The sequence below is a fragment of the Gopherus evgoodei genome, chromosome 8, assembly GCF_007399415.2.
Source record: "Gopherus evgoodei ecotype Sinaloan lineage chromosome 8, rGopEvg1_v1.p, whole genome shotgun sequence".
In the NCBI taxonomy this organism is placed as follows: Eukaryota; Metazoa; Chordata; order Testudines; family Testudinidae; genus Gopherus; species Gopherus evgoodei.
The window spans coordinates 97,230,688-97,249,658 of record NC_044329.1 but is presented as its reverse complement, the minus strand read 5'-3'; the positions used below and the strand labels follow the sequence as shown (position 1 = coordinate 97,249,658).

The following is an 18,971-nucleotide window of genomic DNA, read 5'->3' as shown; positions in this document are numbered from 1 at the left end:
AGGTGTCTAGAGTTGGATTAGGTAATTTAAGTGCTGATGGAGAGCCTGGATCAGCGTTCATGTCGCACTCCCTATCAGCACCTTCCCCAGGTCAGGGAAGCTAAGGATCCAACCAGAGGACCAAATCTGGGGAAGAATCCTGGTCATGTGACACCCACGGCAGGTTGCGCAAACACTAAGAAGAAGGAATGCTGATAATGCTCTGCTTTCAAGTGCTAGTGCCCCTCAGAAACCATTTTCTGATGAAGTAGGAGCTGGTTTTTAGTTCCACTTTCAAAGAAACCAAAAAATAACGGCATCATTTCTTCATCAAGTTCTGGTATGGGCTTGTCAAATTCTGCAAGTCTTAACTAGACTTCTCCTACATTCAGCCAACTCTTGAAACTGCACTGTGTATTTCAGAGCCTTAGGTAAGTAAAAGGCATGACCTTTGCTGCACTTGTGTGCCGGGGTTGCGAACAGGACCTGCCACTCACCTGCACTTCCTACCCAAGCAGCAGGGCAGGACCTCTGCTTGGTGCTAAACACAATGCTTGGATAGTGAGCAGGCTTCTAAATGGGCTCACACAGGGATATGATCTACTAGTTACGAGTCTGACTACCCAGCAGGCTAGTGGGAATGCTGCGGTCAGCAGCATGCCAGCTAAGGAGCAGGCTGCTCTTTTTCAAAGCATCAGCAAAATGTGACCTAGTGTGTGTCCTCTCTGGCAAGAGCCCTGAAGCAGAGGACACATTTGCAAGAATCTCTGCTCCCCTGGCAGTGCTGGTTGGGATGCGATTTGTCCCTATGTGTATAGTGTATGATTCAGGTGACTATCATTTACATCACATGAGTTCTTCACTGCAGCCATCCGTCAATTATGCTTTGAAGCATTCCACAAGGTGCTGAGCGCATATATTGAGAGCAGGGGTGCTATCTACCTTGGAAGGAACACTTATCACCTTGCAGGACCGGACTCTTAGCTTCAAAAAAGGCACTGCCCAAAGTCGTACTTAAAATCAATCTTACCCGCTCTTGAATCTATAATTTCTACAGTCAGTTCATTCTTCTGCTCCAGAACAGCATTTTAAGGCATGCTCAGTATTATTTTTAACACTTCATGGTTTTCCTCCAGGCCATCATCCTTAATGTGGATATTCCAAGACTTTATGGAAACACCTGCAATGTGTAAAAGCAAATGACTGAATCTCAGTAACACTGGAAAATGGCTTTTATGCAGCATGACAAAAAAAAAAAGACATGTGACTACACCAAAACCTTTTCTAAATAAAGATCAAAGTAAGCAGCAAAACCAAATTTTAATTATAGAAGTGAGGACTGGAGAGAGAGTGCAGTGTCAGTAACACCCTAAAATAGGAAGTTCTCATTGTATTAATTCATTTATAGTACCACCTACCTTCAACACAGCAAATTTGCATCACAGAATCATTTCTACCTGGACATAAAGGCACTTGAAAATAGCCTCACTTCAGCCATCACTGATGTAGCTCTACTGCTGCTGATTCTAAGCACAGACAAGGGCAAGCAGAGGTTTGTACTGACTGAACTGATCAGGGTTTACTCCTGCTTGAACCTCTCTCTAAAGTAAAATAAAAGCACAGTTGCAGTGGTTTATGATATTGGCTATGCTCCTATAAACATAGTACAGGAAACACTGCAGATTCTTTACTGTGGGTAATATCACTGAGTTTCAGAAGCAACTGGACTGGTTTAAAAAGTGTCTAGTATATGTGGATAAATGTCAGTATCCATAAGTTCTTTGGGTAACAACTAGAAAGCATTCTCAATCAGACCCATCTAGTAGAGGGAAAAGCAGCTGCAGAGGTGACAGCTGGAGGAGGGAACTAACACTAAAAAATGAACTAACAAACCACATCTTGCAGCTGTTAGCTCCAGTTCCATCCTGTCTACGTTACTTTTCCATTGATTATAACTTCCACACTCACAGCAGTACCAGCTGATAAAAGGTAGAATCTGTTAGTCTTTAAGGTGCCACCAGACTCCTTGTTGTTTTTGTGGATACAGACTAACACAGCTACCGCCTAGCAGAGTGCAATAGTTTGGCAAATTTCCATAGACCTTTTCTAATGCTATCTCTTAAGAAGCAAAAGCAACAACATAAGCACTCCAAAGTCAGTTCTTTGTTTCACATTACCTCTTTCACATCCTTGAGACACCTGCTTCATGCTACATCTTCATTGCTTAGAATGGTTAAGTCCAGAAAGTCACTGCTACCACTGTGGTGTAGCAATCAAGTGCTATTACCTTGAGTGTCATTATAGTCTTTATTAAGCCTTCGTAACCAAATTCTTAGCCTGTTTTCATAGAAATACAGAGCACACTGGATATTTACCTGTATGAAGATTTAATAGAATTCCACCCCCCACCGCAAATTCAGCTTTGCCCAATTTTTCTTTTACAAAACTGCGGGAAAAATAGTGTTAGGATATAGATATTCAGGCCTGTCTGCAAAGGCCTATACTTTAAGAATTTAGGTGTATTCTTATCATATGGGCCAGATTCCAATCATGCAAACGGTTATAAAATGGAGTGATTCCACTGGAATCAATAGTTCCTTTGATTTACACCAAAGTAACAAAGACCAGAAACTGGCCCTGTATCTAGAGCCACAGTTTACTTCAGACAGCAATAAACTACTTGTACATGGTTTAAAGAGCTAATGGGGGGACAGGGCTGTTTACTATAGACAATGGCTTTGCGAATTAACATTTAGTAGCCTGAAATTAACCGTGGCTCTTGACTGCAGAAACTACACCTGGGCTATGAAGGCTGTGTGCAGCTGGTGTTACAGGCCTGCATTCGGCTGCAGAGAAGATGAGAGGTTTGGGGAAATGATTCACACATGCTGCATATTAGACAACGTCTAGCACAAGTACTAATCTGGCTGTAGGATGAGTGGTGAGAGAGACTTGATTTGTACTCCAGAGGAAGGTTCATTCCCATCCAGATCCCCAAATCAGGAAAGTATGTACTCATGTCTCCTTAAAATCGATGAGATTTAAACATATGCTTAAATGCTTTCCTGAATCTGAGCCCTGCAGCAGAATGTCCACCACAAATACCTAATAATCGGAGAGGAATAAAAAAAAGAGGAAAAATACTCCAACTGGAGTGAAATTTACTAAAGCAAACACCACAAATTCATTTAAAAATTATGCTCAGCTTCACTGAATTCCTTGAGGTTATGTTATTGGACAAAACATTTGGGCCATTTTATAAACTATCAACAAATCACTGCAAGTAAATCAAAAGGAGCGTTTTCTCTCTCATTTTTTGGCACAGCATAATGGGAAATTCTGATATTTCACCCTAAATTGGGACAAAAGCTAAAATATCAAAATTTTCACAGAGCAAAAAATTTCAGTGCAGAAATGTTGAACGGTGGATTGAAACGAAACATTGCAATATTCCCGAAGCAAAATATTTGCTTTTGGTTTGTTGAACCAAATCTAAACATTTGATGTCAAGCGTATGCTCAGCCCTTCAGGTGGGCAGGGTAGCTTGTGGGTCACCTTGCAGTGCTCATCCTTAGTATTAAAAACAGAGGCAAAAAATCCTCATGATTTTAGAGCCATTACTTGTATATTAAAAATGTTCTCACAAAAATAATCTTTAACCTTCTTGTTTGCTCTGTCAGGACAGGCAGAGGTGGGAGATGGTTAGCAGGGAAGCACGTAATCTGTGAAGTCCATGTGAAGAGAAGGGGAAGTTACAACAGGAGAATCAACTCTTTCATTATACGCTTAGTGAATTCAAGTGGTAATTATCGCCCCTCCTAAACAGCCATGAAAGCAAGAAAAGGAGCAAAGAGGCCAGAACAAGAGAGGTGGGTGAATACAGAGGCATCAGCACCAACAGAAGTCCCTAGGGAACTGGCTTGGCAGTGGTTAGAAAGTGAAATAAATCCCAAGCACCAGCCAACATAAGCCATGGAAGATGGTCAGCCTCACTCACAGGAAAGCTGTTCTGTGTGATGTTCTCCTCCCAAGTGTACGGTAGCAGAAATAATACTTAGTATTTCAATTGTGTATCCATCCAAGACTATCAAGACACTTTACAAAAATGAATAAATTAATTCCCACAACACCTCTGTGAGACTGACTGTCTCCATTTTACACATTGGGTACTGAGAGCTTTGGAAGATCTGGGTCTATATATCTATAGTTGGGCACCCAAACATTGAGATTCCCAGTGGATGACACTTTTGGAAATTTGGGTCTAACTGGCCTAAACAGAAAGGAAGGTCTTGTGGTTAAGGCATAGTACTCCTGGAATTATAGAGGCCTGGGTTCTATTCCCTTCTCTACCACAGACTTCCTCTATGAACTTGGGCAAATCACCCTGTTCCTTGTGGTTGTTTGTATTTTTACAGACACTTCCTGATCTAAAAGCATGATGATGCCTGCATTAAGGATTGTGAGGTGCTCAGACACTGCAGTGATGGAGTCCATATACCCACTTAGAATATTCCTCTCTCTACCTTTTTTCCAGCACCCGGCCACTACTGAGAAAGGGGATGCTTGTGCATAGGGCTAAGTGTGAATAGATCTGAAATCTTTATCCAGTGCTGCATAAATATCAAGAGTGGCTTGTGGGCAAGTCATTTTTATCTAGCTAGATGCTTATGACCTCTGTCACTGTAGTCGCAAAGCACCTCACAATCTTTAATATATTTATCCCCACACTTTTAGGTAGAGAAGTAGCATCCCTATTTCTACAGAGGAGGAACAGAGCGACTGCTGTTTGGGCCGCTGGTGGATATGAAAGTCATGTAGGAAAAACTAAAAAAACTGATCTAGCCAAAGTAGTCGGAGTGTCACAGAGGGGAAAGACGGCCCCATTGCTGCACTGGATTTTTCTCTCTAGTTACACTGCTGCCGTGCAGCTGGGTATTTGTGTGGAGATGCTGTTAGAAGAGGCAATGAGGGCACCCACATAGGAACAGCTGCTCTAAGAAGCCACTTGAAAAACAATCAGTCACCAGAGTGGGTGAAACATCTGTGGTGCTGCTGCTACAAGCCTCTCTCAACACAACATCAGTGCTGCAGGGGAAAGAGCAGATAGAAGCAGCCCCGTCAACACAGTAGCTCAGTGACAGGTCCAAACAACATGCGTGGTCCACTCCTCACTACAAGGGTCACAGAACCAAACAAGTACACCTGGAAGCATTATGCGCATGGCTGCATAAAGTGCACCTCTCATGTAGGCAGAGAGAGGGGGAGAGGTGCGGCACAGAACTTGTAGCCCAAGAGGAGGCAGGGATAAAGCCACTTCAAAGTGCTCCTGGACTGCTCTGAGAGCTGGAGAGGACCCCAGAATAATTTAGACCCCCTTAGAAGACTCCCAGTGTTGCCCTACACAGCACCATCCAGAATCTCTGCACCACTACTTGCAGCAGCCCCATCTTCATCACACAACCTCCTGGCCCTACACTGGGGCTTGCAAAGGAAGCCTCAAAAGACATCCCTGTGAGCACCCAGGCAATTCTCCCACAGCAGGAACCAGGGCTTTTAGGGCCCTTTCATATCATGTAAAAGGTCCAGAGCAGGGCTGAAGCATTCCATGGGGATTTATAAAATATTCACACTACAGAATTCCAAAGAGGCTAGTCCCAAATGTTCTAGAGTGAAAACTGCCCTATGGACTACTTAAATACACAAATAGGATCATTTGCTGCCATCTTCTTATAATGTGCCCGTGAGCATCTATTAATGAATCCGTAATGAAGCATCTTTGAAAATGCATCTGACCCTCCTGCCACATTTTCCTCCATTGAGATCATCACCACTGTGAGTGGGATGAGTGTTATCAAGGACATTGATACCATTGTGTTTGATCTTAAGAATGCAGATGACAAACAGCCTCCATGTCTACCAGCTCCTCCCTGAGGTAATGACCAGGTAGAATTCTATCTTTTGAACACCAGACACACTCTTTCAAATTTGCAGTGACTCGGACAAGTTAGAAGCTGGACATGAAGGATTCTAGGCTGCAGCAGGCTCAGTTTAGCTGGGACGTAAAGGAAAGCCTGTATGTCAGCATCTTGAGATATGTTGGAGAGGAACAGAGAGAAACGTGTATGTATGTGTAAAAGGGTGCTGGCTTAAGAGGCCCTGAACCAGCCCCTGTTAGTTCAGAAACTGCTAGCATAGCTCCCATCAAGGGGAACTGGTCGGAGCTGGCAGGGTGTGGCTCATTAAAGGAGCCTGAGAGTAATCACCTGGGAGCCTGCTGAGGGGAAGGCCTATAAAGCTAGCAGGAAGGAAGTAGGAAAGGAGGAACAGGAAAGTGAGGAGTGAGGGCCTGTTGCTCCCTGCTGCTGTAAAAGCAAGCTGTTCCCTAAGGGGCTACCTGACAGGTATTGAACTGTATATAGCTGTGTGTATGTGGTGGTGGGAAAATACTGGGAAATAAAAGGGCACTGGTGTGTGAAAGAGTGGTCTCCAGCGAATTTGTACCGTGAGCAATGAAGCACTTGTCTACAGTAGTAACAAGATTTTAATATTGCTTGGGCTAGTGTCACTTTCCTAAAGGTTTTTTATTCAAACACTGGTGTATGGAGACTGTCCTGATCCTATCAAAACAAAATCTACCTCCAGACTAGGATCTGAGGGCAGTCATCCTATCTTACTGGCAAAGAAGGAAGAGAACAGAAGAAATGCAGAAAGAGACTTCTTCTGGTATTGACTGCAGACTTAAAATGAGAGTATATAAAAAACAAGACATAAATAAAAATAATCAGTGATTTACAGTGACTCAACCTTAGGACAACCAACTTCATACTGCTTAAAAGGGTGAGATTCTCAGAGAAATTTGGCATTAAGCTGGGCACCCAAAAGCTAAGGCTCCCAAATGTGTAGCTATAATTGCTGTTTTTCTGCTGCTCTCCAGCAGATAAGGGAAGGGATTGATTGGTTTAAGATCTGCTGTATGAAAGAAAGAATGACTGTAGCCAGTTTATGAAACTATACCTAATACATTCAAGATGAAAGAAGTGAAATGAATGCTGCACCAGGATCAAACTGCACTTAACTTGCATGCAGCACTGTGAGTGAAGTCTAAGCCAACTCTAGCTGAAAAGTCTTGGACCTTAAAAGCAAAACAAGACACCAATAAACTGCATTAGACACAGCAACCAGGAATTTTGGTTTCATATTGTTAGCAAGTGTTAATGGCAACAAAAATGCAGTCTGTAAGGATCCAGCCATAGAAACAGGGCTCATCTCCTATCCTTATGCCAACAAATAATGGCTCTGCACTCTGTCCTGTCCTTACCACCTTAATGGCAACAGTCCCAACATTTTCACAGACACAATAACAAGTTTCTGCCAGTTCAACTCTGGACCATTTCATTTCAAGTCTGAAAAGAAATTAGATCTTAAAATATTCCTTATTGCTACAGCATATGCAGCACAGAAATGTGGCTTGTAGCCACCATTGTTTCCTGCTCCTAGCTGGGTTCAGGGGAGCTCAATACAGCTGTGGATCGAGCCCTAGGGCTAACATCCTCTGCACCATGCAGCTATTGGACAAAGTAATCTACCATACTAACCCTGCACAACTGTAAATAGTACACCCAGCATCTTTCAGGACAGATAGAATCTGCAGATTTAACTGTATCCCATAATTTGACATACTTGACCCCTCAACGTCTAATGTTTTACTTATGTTCAGTATCCAGGCATTCTTCATTTTCTTCCCCTTCACATATTTATCAGCTGCTATACCAAAAAAAAAGTGCAGATTTAACATCTTCCTGTAACATTTCACTTCTTCTATGACTTAATAATAAAAAGAGCACTGAATAGAAAGGCCAGAGTTCAGTTTCTGAGCTCTATTACCATTTGCAAACTGCATTGTCCCATAGTTCCTCACTTGAAATACAGCCTACGATGCAATTTTATGCTATCTCAGGAGCCATAAAACTGTACATCGCTAGAGGAATTGAAAATCATTGTTCTATACCAGGGAGAAATCTTAAAAATAGAAATATAAAAGATAAAAAAGTGAGGGTTAAAGGGAAAGTTCTGGATTATACTATGTATAGAAATTTTCTTTCTTGAAAAGCCTCCTTTTTAAAACAGACATTTGATTTGGTTTTAGAAGCGAAATGGTGCATTATTTTTATGATGATTTTTGTTTAAATTCCCCAAGCTTCCAAAAAATGTAAATCATAGTGTTTGAGAAGATAAAAAACAAAACAAAACAGTGTGGACTGTGGACCCTCAGGTAGCACCAGGACCAAGGAATCACAAAAGTGGCTGAGAACCTTTTATCAGTTACTTCAGGAGATTATTCCCAATTTACACTGAAGTAGGCAAGGTCAAAATCAGGCCCGGATTCTCACTGAATGTTTTATTTTTCCATCAAGTATTAGACCTGGCCAGGGAGCAAACAACAGAACCTTCAAACTCCATCTAAAACCATGTTAGATTCTGAAAATGGGCCTGAAATTTAAAATAAATTCTTTCGGCAGGGATAAAATTTCATCTCAGAAAAGCTATAAGCACCTTGATATTTTAAAAGGGACACACACTGCTATTTGTGAAGATCATATACTCCCCTCTCTAGACAGATTATACCACCCCCTTCCCTCATCCCCGAGTGAATATACTTGACTGGACTCTGACACTTACATTTCTGGAACCATTGTATTTCCTGCCACATCTGATACTTGAAATTCAAAGCTATCTGAAGTCACTTCAGTGGAGGGATTTATGAGGTACCGGATGATCTGCTGGTTTAAATCATTCTCGGTAAAAGTACTGTGTACATAACTACCTGCAATAGACAATGTACCATTATAGCAGAGCTCAGATTTTCCAATTCATTATGGTCACTGCTGTATTTTTTATTATTAATGTGTCTTGAAAAATAAGATGTTTAGCTAAGACTACTAATTCTTTGAAACTCAAATCATTTAAGCTGTCTAACCTTATTCAGGATAATTATTTCTATCCATTATCCATCATGCTAAAAATGACAGCTCTGGGACAAGGAGGCTTTTCAAGCAAATGTTTTAAGACAGTGTTTTAGGTTGCAGGCACTGGCAAATGTTAATTAAATTAGATAAACAGTGACTCAGAGTAGCTGCACTATACTAGAAAAGAAAGATGGAGATGGAGGGGGAAGCAATTTAATATCTTAAAACCTATTAGATTTTTGGAAACAAGAATCTATCCTTTAGACATTTATCTTGCCTAAATTCAGGTGTTATCAGAGGATAATGGACATTTGGTTGGGTATTTTTCATAATCACTGAGGGCTCAATAGTGAGCCAAGCAGTGCATCTGTGCAGGGGAGCCACCACTGGGCTGTTACTTCCCATCTTTTGCATCTGGGTGGGCAGAGGTGGAGAGAGGGAGGAGCCTTGACTCCATCCCCCACAATGCACCGGCAAGAGCAGCTGTGCTGGTATGGAGGGGGAAGTAATCTCCACTGAGAAAAGGTTGGGCACATGGAGGAATCAAGGGGGCAGTTAGGGCCCAATTTTGATTTTCAGAGCATAACTGCACTGCCCCTTGCTTAAGCTGGATAGCAGAGTTCAGCCTCTAAAACAGGGGTCAGCAACCTTTCAGAAGTGGTGTGCTGAGTCTTCATATAATCACTCTAATTTAAGGTTTCGCGTGCCAGTAATACATTTTAACATGTTTAGAAGGTCTCTTTCTATAAGTCTGTAATTTATAACCAAACTATTGTTGTATGTAAAGTCAATAAGATTTTAAAATGCTTAAGAAGCTTCATTTAAAACTAAATTAAAATGCAGAGCCCACTGGACCAGTGGCCAGGACCCGGGCAGTGAGTGCCACTGAAAATCAGCTCGTGTGCTGCCGTCGGCATGTATGCCATAGGTTGCCTACCATTGCTCTAAAACATAAAACACTTCAACCTAATAAATAGTAATGGTGAGGCTAAACATTGCTGAATGCAAGAATCAGGCAGACACCCAAAATTTTGGATCTTATCCAGGTTAATGAAGTCTTTTCTCAGTCTCCAAAGCTATGCTGGAAATTCCAGAAATTCCAGGTTGTTTCACAGGATTTCCAGAACTTTCTACGTCTGGTTCCAGTTGGATCCTGGTAAGGTAGATGGGCACAAAAATTAATCCAAACCCAATTTCTGAACCTAAAAGTTAGTTGCAGAGTGTAATTTCAGAGAAGAGTAGCGAGTTCTTATTCTTTCCAAAAGGGCTTTCTCCATTCCTTATGAAACGATAGGCCAAATTCACCTCTGCAATAAAATGGCAAAACTCTATTATCTTCAGTGGAGTTACATCTGTTTATGCTAGCTCTGAAGTTTGCCTTGTGACCTTATTCTTCAAGTTCCTCTATTTTCAGCTTTCATCAAACATTATCAGAGGCCAGAGCTGAAACATTTAGAAGCTGTTCTAAATTCTAAAATCCACATATGTGGGTGGCATCTTCCTCCATTTGGTGCACCTCACCTAACATCCCCTCTGAAGAGGGGACAGACTGGAGTGACCTCATGGAAACCAGACTTGTGGGCATCAAGCCACTAAGTGTCTGCCCTCCAGAAGATTTGGTACTGTGGGTAAGAAGTTGGCCAGAATTGTTCATTGGGTGGTTTGGCATTTATCACACTAAATCAGGATTCAATTTCGATTGAGAGTTGGGCAGAGATTTTTCTATCCATCCATCCAAGATATTTCTAAGGTGCTTATCACCATAGTATCATACAATATCTCATCATTGCTCTTATTTAAACCCATGCAATTCACCCATCCATATTTATATAAAGTCATAAATGAATACAGCACTTGACAGAATACAGAGGTGCCAAACAGCTCCATTTACTTCAGTTGGAACTACACCAATTTACACCAGCTGATGATCTGGCTATATTCCTTTGGGCAATTTACTTATAACATCTTGCACAAGCAACCTTAATTCTAGCATTTCCAAATTTTTGAGTGCTTAACTTTGTAACCTCAATAATCTACTTTAAACATACAATTGTTGTGTATGTTCTTCTAGGTTTTTAGAAAAGCAAAATGAAAAAACAAACTATCGCATGACATCATATTGACATCCACAGGGATCATCAGCACACGAACCTCTGTGCCTTGAGTGAATGGAGTAACTGATAGCAGTGGTACATTTCATCTTCTGAGTGGACCAGCCCTAGAGGGGAATCTTTGCAGGGGGTTTCACAGACCTTTGCTGACAGCACAGGAATATTGAGACTCAGGGATCTTGGGTCCCATTCCAGGCCCTGGAGGGGAATGTACTCTGTGGGCACAGATTCTTCTGCCTATTTCCCCAAAGCTTGATCTCCCCTTCTGCTCCACTCCCTCCAAACTTTCCTTGTCCCAGTCCCATTCTCTTCACCTACCCAATCCATCTCCACACCTCAGAGTGCTTATCTCAGTCTCCTTGCCCAGTCAGCCCTAATGTTCCCTACCCCAATTCTTTGCCCCTAGTCTCCTTGTCCAGCCAGGCCCATTTCCTCCCCATCTCAGCTCCTCATCCGATCTGTCTTTCTCCCCTCTACCACTCTTTCCTAGTCCCAGTCTCCCTTCCTCCTCCCAGCTCCTCATCCAACCTCAAAGTTCCCCTTAAGTAGCTGGTTCCCAATCACCCCTGCTACCTTTCCTCACAACCTCCTACTCATAGTTTCTCCTTCACGGTTCCAAGTCCCAAGCACCGCCCTCCACAGCTACCAGGCCCAGCCTCCCTGCCCAACCAGTCCCAACCTGATCCTGGCCCAATATCCTTGCCTAACCAGTCCAAGTCTCCCCACTCAAACTTCCAGTGTGTGTGTGTGTGTGTGTGTCTCTCTCTCTCTTCTACTCTCTAGCCTCAGATTCCTTATCCTAATCTACTTCTTTCCCTGCCCTGGCCTAGCCTTGGTTCGATCTGCATTTGAGGCAGACAACTAACTTCCTTCTCCGTGTTGCCTGGGCATCAGCAGAGGGGTCATTGAGAGCAGGGATTTCTCAGTTCTGGTGCCCAGCCTCACTCAACCCAGAGCAGCAATTACGGAGAGAGTCCGGCTTTGAACCTATAGTTCTGGGCTGGGGCATGTTTAGTCACTCTATGGTAGGGTGACCAGATAGCAAGTGTGAAAAATCGGGACCGGGTGGGGGATAATAGGAGCCCATATTAAAAAAAGCCCCAAGTATCGGGACTGTCCTTATAAAATCAGGACATCTGGTCATCCTACAGGCAAATAGTTAAAGTTTGGCAAAGTCATAAACAACTGAAAACAGGGTGTTATAATGCAAAGCAACCTTAATATTAGGTGGTAATACCCACTTATTGTATTGTATTGCAGCCTCTACCAGTTTGAGGGCTTCAGAGCTGCAGCTTCCAGCAGCTACCACAGATAGCAGCACAGAAGTAAATACCTCCAATGGGCCAGTCTGTGTTGCCTGTGCTGGAGGAGACACAACAAGGAATTTTATTGGCATATTGGGGTGACCAGCAGCAGGCTCCAAAGACCCTGGACCAGGCTGGCTGGTGTGAGGTTCCTTCTGAAGGACTGTGTAGCCAGGGGGAGAGAGACTGAGGGAAAGAGGCTGGTTGTTGCTCTCCACTGCTGGAGCAGAAGCAGCCATTTTGACTCTCCCACTCAGACAGCCTGGGACCTATCCAGAGCTCTTCCCTGTTTCACCACAGAGAGTCTGAGCGCCAAGAAGCTGTGGTACATTAAAATTAGTGAAGCCTGGAGGCTCCTTCTGCAGCAGGACCCAGGAGCCAACCAGGGCTTGACACTGTCTGGGACACCAACAAGCTAGAAGAAGAGCCACTGGCTACATGGGAAGGGTTACTAGCCGTACTCCTCAGCTCCAGTCCCACTGCCCAGATCAGACCTGTGGGGAGGCTTTGGGAAGGGAAGGGGTTCTGCCCACCATTATACTGATGTCACTGAGGGCTTTTAGTTGTTGTTGTGGGATTGGTGGGTGCCTTATGTCATCATCTCTCTGTCCTTTACATGCTTCCCCCCAACACATTGGGTCCATTGGTAATGTGGGAGAGGGCAGAGTCCCTGCAGAGAAAGAAGGGGGTTCACCACTTTTGGGGATCAGGGGTGCCTGAGAACATGTACAATATTTTAAATGGCCATACAGTAGATTGGCTGCAAAATTTGGGGCAGGGGAGGAAGTGGTTTTGGAGCTTTATTTACATTCCAGGAAGTCCAGTGGCTTGGTGTTTCAATCCCCTGTAGAGTACAGTCCCTAAAAAAGGAACAAAGCTGCCTAGCTGTCTGTGTCACTGTAATTCAGCCAACTGCTGAGTTTTATACCATTGAGCTACTGATGTATCAAAACTTTCTTCACCTGCTCTGATAATTTGCACTCCTTTGGGATCACACCTTCATGCCACTGTCCAACTAATTAGTTGCTTCACTGACTGCATTCTGCAGTTCTTAAGTGATGGTTCCCCACATGACAACGTATGACAACTGATTAGTAAACTAGGCCATGAGTTTAAGAAATATGCAATTTGGGCACTACTTCCTATTAACTCTTTATATACCTTTTTATTTTTTATTTTTGTGAACTAAATATGAAACAATCTGGATGAAAACATGTTTGCCAAGTGACTGTTTAAGACACCAACTAGAATAAAGAAAGCATCCTAACAATAGGTATTGAAGATGCAATCATGGAGATGTGTTCTGAAAAGTAAGATAAAACCTTTATTATAATGTCTAGGTGTAAAGGCATATTTTTAAAATTTCTGGCAGAAGCCTATCCAATAAATCATGAGATATTGAGTTAGGATTTTAAAACAACAAACATGTCGAAGAGCTAAATCACAATAAATATAACCTGAGATTTAAATGAGTGAATATCTCTTGAGGTTTGAAGGCATTTCAACAGCAACTAGCCTCAGCATCACAGTGGTTAAATGTCGTTTAAGATTTAACTGTGTTTGGTCTGGGATTCGCTCTCACTTGAGAGCTGGTCAAACCAATCTTTCCAAAACACTGACTTCTGAACTTTTGCCAGAGGTGCCTCTCTCTGGTGACTGTGAAGGCTGATTTACCAGACATGTTAAACCTGTCAGTTTTGAATAAGCAGTTAAGTAAGCGCACACAGTAAAGAGTATGCTTAAAGGTACAGTGTTTGATTTTGCAAGCAAGCTACAGAATTTGAATTTATACCAGAAGGTTTACAAATCTTTAGCTGGAGATTTTGGACCAGATTCTCACTGAACTGGAATAAATTCCAGTAAACCAGTGAAACTACATTGATTTACACTGACTAGGAATCTTGTCCTCTACTCTTTAAAATGTTGAACTCTGCTTTTCTATATCATACACATTTCAGTTGTTATGGAATTCTGAATTACTGTTTAGACGGGTTCCGCCGGGGCTCGACCCTCCCTGAGGGGGAGGGGAGCCACACCGGCCTCGAGGTCTTCCCTGCAATTACAGTCTGCTCTGGCCTTTCGGCAGGTCAGAGCAGTGACAAAGTCAAAGGGGGCCCAGCCCTTGATTCAGGCGGGGCACCAAACACAATTATAACAGCTCTGGCCCTTTGGAGCAGGGCAGAACAGTGGCAAAGTCAGCGGGGCCCCAGCCCTTGGTTCGGGCGGGGCACCAAACACAGTTTAAACAGTTACAAGCCTCTCCGACTGGGAAGAGGGGGAATCTGCCACCAGGATCTCCTTAGGCAGCCCCACGTGGGCAAAGACCTTCACTAATTCGCCCGCGATGGGCCGTGATGCTCGGCAAGGGGATGGCCTCTAGAAACTGGGTGGCATAGTTGACCAGGACCAGGACGTATTGAAAGCCGGCTGCGCTCCGGGGAAGTGGGCCAACCAAGTCCATTGCGACGCGCTCAAACAGGGTGTCAATCAACGGCATGGGAACCAAGGGCGCTTTGGGTGTTCGGGCTGGTGCGGCCAACTGACACTCTGGGCAGGAGTTGCAGTATTGTTTTACCTCTCCGTCCAGCCCCGGCCAGAAGAACCGAGCCCGAATTCGTGCCAGGGTCTTTTCATACCCCAGGTGGCCCGCGGCTGGTACATCATGGGCCAAGCTCATGACAGCCCGCCGATGGCATCGGGGCACGAGGAGCTGCATCCGCGGTTCTTGTGTGTGGGGGTCCCACTCCACCCGATAAAGCCGGTCCCGGCGGAGCTCAAAGTGGGGCCACTGCGTAGCCCGGCCAGGGTCAATAATGGACCCATCAATTGCAGCCAGCTGTTCGTAGGCCCGTCGGAGAGTGGGGTCGGCCTGCTGGTCCCGGCAGAAGTCTGTGTCAAAACGGGGTGCAGGGGGCGCTCCCTCAATTAACTCCTCGGCCTCTGGGGTTTCTAGTCCAGCCCCCTCGGCGTCTGTCTCGGCTTCCACAGGGGGTTCCGGGGATTCGGCCGCTAGGGCTGGTATAGACCGAAGGAGCCTGTCAAAGGCGGGCCAGTCACGTCCCAGGATGACAGGATAGGCCAGTCGAGGGGCCACGCCGACTATCAGTGACCGAGTGAGGCCATTAACAGTCAGGCGGGCCCGAGCACTGGGATAGGGCCGAACATCCCCATGGATACATTGTAGGTGAATGGGCCCCAGACTAGGATCGATCGGGGGCCCTAGAGCCTGACGGACCAGCGTTTGACTACAGCCTGAGTCGACCAGGGCCATGGTGGCTTGGTCCCCCACGAGTAACAGGACTGTGAGCTTTGGGGGCTGAGGCCGCCGGGCCCGGCCCTCTCCTGCGCAGACCTGCCCGAAGTCACACTCCATCTCCGGGCAGTCCCACTGTAAGTGGCCGGTTCCCCCGCATCTAAAGCAAGGTCCTACTTCAGAGTGTCCGCACCGGGGACCGGTGGCCTGAGGGCTTTGGGGGCTTCGGTGGAGCTCCGACGGACCCACGGGGGAGGTCCCCGAACCCGAGTGTGGGCCAGGCTCCGCGTGTTGGGTCCGCGGCGCCGGTTCAGGGCCTAGTCCATGACTCAGCCACCGCTGTCCCGGTGGGCCAGATCCTCTCCGGCTTCCACGAGTTTGGTTGGGCCCCGGGGCGGGTGGCCGGAAGGTCAGCCCCACAGGAGCCTCCGCCGCAAGGAAATCCTCCATCAGGGAGACTGCCGCCCCCAGGGTGGTAGGTCGGTGGCGGAGCACCCAGGCCCTTCCTCGAACCAGCAGGATATGTACGAATTGTTCGAGGACCACCTGCTCTGTCACTTCCTCCGCCATCCGGGTTTCTGGCTGCACAAGAGGCATGCCGCCGCTGGCTGCAATTAAGCGGGGATGGGTGCCGGTCGGATAGGTCTGGCCCCGGAACGGTTGTCAAAAGTTTTCGGGGCTGACATCTAAGGCGTCGAGGATCGTGGCCTTCACCCAGTCATAGTCCTTGGCATCCTCCGTGGCCAACCCGTGGTAGGCCAGCTGGGCGGGCCCGGTTAAATACGGGGCCAGAAGAGTGACCCATTGGGCTCAGGCCCATCCAGCGACCAGGGCCACGCGCTCGAAAGTGACCAAGAAGGCCTCAGGGTCATCCCCCGGGCCCATCTTGGTCAGGCGCAGGTGGCCGGGGTCCCGCGGGGTCCTCCCCTGTGGCCCCTTCGGGGACTTGGGTGGCGGGCCCAAGAAGCGTCTGTAGCTGGGCCCCGAGTTGCTGGATGAGTTGTTGCTGGTGCTCCAACTGAGCAGCATGTTGCTGTTGCTGCTGCTCGAGATGGGCGGCCTGCTGCTGTTGCTGCTGCAGCAGTTGCGCCGCCTGCTGCCACTCCTGGCTCTCCGTCAGCAGCTGGACTAGCCGTTCGACATCCATGTTCCCTGCCCTGGGGACACCGGATGCGCTAGCATCCTTCTACCAGCCCCTTCTCACAGGGGCACGGGTTCAGAAGGTCCCTGGTCAGGTGCCAGTTGTAGACGGGTTCCGCCGGGGCTCGACCCTCCCTGAGGGGGAGGGGAGCCACACCGGCCTCGAGGTCTTCCCTGCAATTACAGTCTGCTCTTGCCTTTCGGCAGGTCAGAGCAGTGACAAAGTCAAAGGGGGCCCAGCCCTTGATTTGGGCGGGGCACCCAACACAGTTTAAACAGCCCTGGTCCTTTGGAGCAGGGCAGCGCAGTGGCAAAGTCAGCGGGGGCCCAGCTCTTGGTTCGGGCGGGGCACCAAACACAGTTTAAACAGTTACAGGCCTCTCCGACTGGGGAGAGGGGGAATCTGCCACTCGGTTGTGGGTGGCAGGGGGAACGCAGGCCCACCCACTCCTCTGCGTTCCAGCCCGGGGCCCTGGTAGTGGTTGTCACCTCTACCAGTGGTCAGTGGGGTCCTGACCGCAACACACTGACATGGGCAACGGTAGCTCTGCAGCCTGACTGGAGTCAGCTGCCCCCGGGCTACTTCCTAATTCCCCCTCTATTCCTACCTGGTCCGGGGCCTCTGTTCCAGAGACGTCCAGGACCATCAGTTCCTCCCAATCCGGGCTGGGTGGCAGGTCTGGTAGGGTTTTGGGGAATTCGGGCCACTCCTGGTCTGGGGGCTCCTCGGGGCCGCAGTAGGGGCGAGGCAGTTCTGGCCGCCTCTCGTCGTAGTAGGGGCGAGGCAGTTCTGGCAGCTCCTCGTCATAGTAGGGGCGAGGCAGCATTGGCAGCTCCTGATCTTGACCTCTGGCTTGGGCAGCCTCCCAGTCACGAGCGGCGGTGGGCACATCTGCTCCTGCCTGTGGCCGAGCCGCAACTGAAGACTGGGGCCCGGCTTTTATTCTTTCGGGTCGCCGCCTGACCCTTTGAGGGGCGGGACTTCCGCCCAGCGGCCCTGCCCCCGTGGATGACTGACGGGGCTTGACCCTCCCTGAGGGGGAGGTGAGCCACACCGCCTCACTACATACTGATAAAAATGAGAGAGATAAGGAACAAGAAACAATTCATTCATTGTTGAAATGTTAGCCTGACAAACCTCACACTAGCTATAATTTTTCAATATTCAGCACCTCAAATTTCAGATGACATTACTGTCGATTGTCCAACTTATCTACAAGAGGATCAGAAAATACCAACGACACTGAAGGAAAATTAGGATACTCTAGGTTACAGAGAATAAAGGTGAATATCTCTAGCAATCAAGAGACAAAGGATTTTCAATGAAAGTTAATTGGCCTTTTGCTCCTAAATCATAGGATCATAGAAATGTAGAACTGGCCAGATTTTATAACCTCCAAACTCTGGCAAAGTTCAAATCCAGATCTGAACTTTATAATGTATGCCCATTACTAATCTATATAGCTTGGAACAAACTCTATATAGCGACGTAGTTTCTTCCGAAAAACCAACAGTTGCCATAGAGTTTAAGGCCAGAAGGGACTGCCAGATCATCTAGTCTGATGTCCTATATCTCACAGGTCACAAATGCCACCCAGCACCTGCACACTAAACCCAACAACTGAAATGAGACTATACAATGTGGAGTATCAGAAAAACAATGGATAGTATTCACTCAATGGGTGAATCTTAAAAGCTTTGTTTGCTTCACACTGGTTAGCGTTCATATTCCTGATTTGCTTATCTGAACAGCTTTGGTAGAGAAATCAAATAGTCTTGTGAGATTTCCAGTACCTGGTTGGGTCAGAAATACCACAAGAAACATTACATACTATCTTTGCCAGCAGTGTAAATCAAAATCAGGAGGCTCCAAGGTAAATGCACAAAAAAAAAGGAAATCAATAAAATCACCAAAAATCTGATCACTTTAAAAAAAATAACATTTGTTTGCTCCAAGTTTTGGGAAACAGCGCAAATTATTTTTTGTTCTATGTAAGCCTTTTAAGTTATAGAAATAACCATTGTTAATTACTAATCAGTTAATGAACACCAGCTATTTCAGTTTACAATATTTTGCAGTTAAGAGGCCCAATAGACTTGGTACATACTTTCAGATGCAGTTAATAGAGATTTGATCTCAGATATTTTAATGGTTCCATTGCATTCAGAGAAGCACCTTCAAATTCACATGATTTTCAATCTATCTGAGCCTCTTGAG

The 18,971-nt window shown here is 45.9% G+C and overlaps 1 pseudogene; it reads right to left on the bottom strand.

Annotated features, from left to right (window-relative positions):
* Positions 1-208: 208 nt before the first annotated feature.
* The window catches only part of LOC115656786, a 94,499-nt pseudogene continuing 75,736 nt past the window's right edge, over positions 209-18,971 (bottom strand).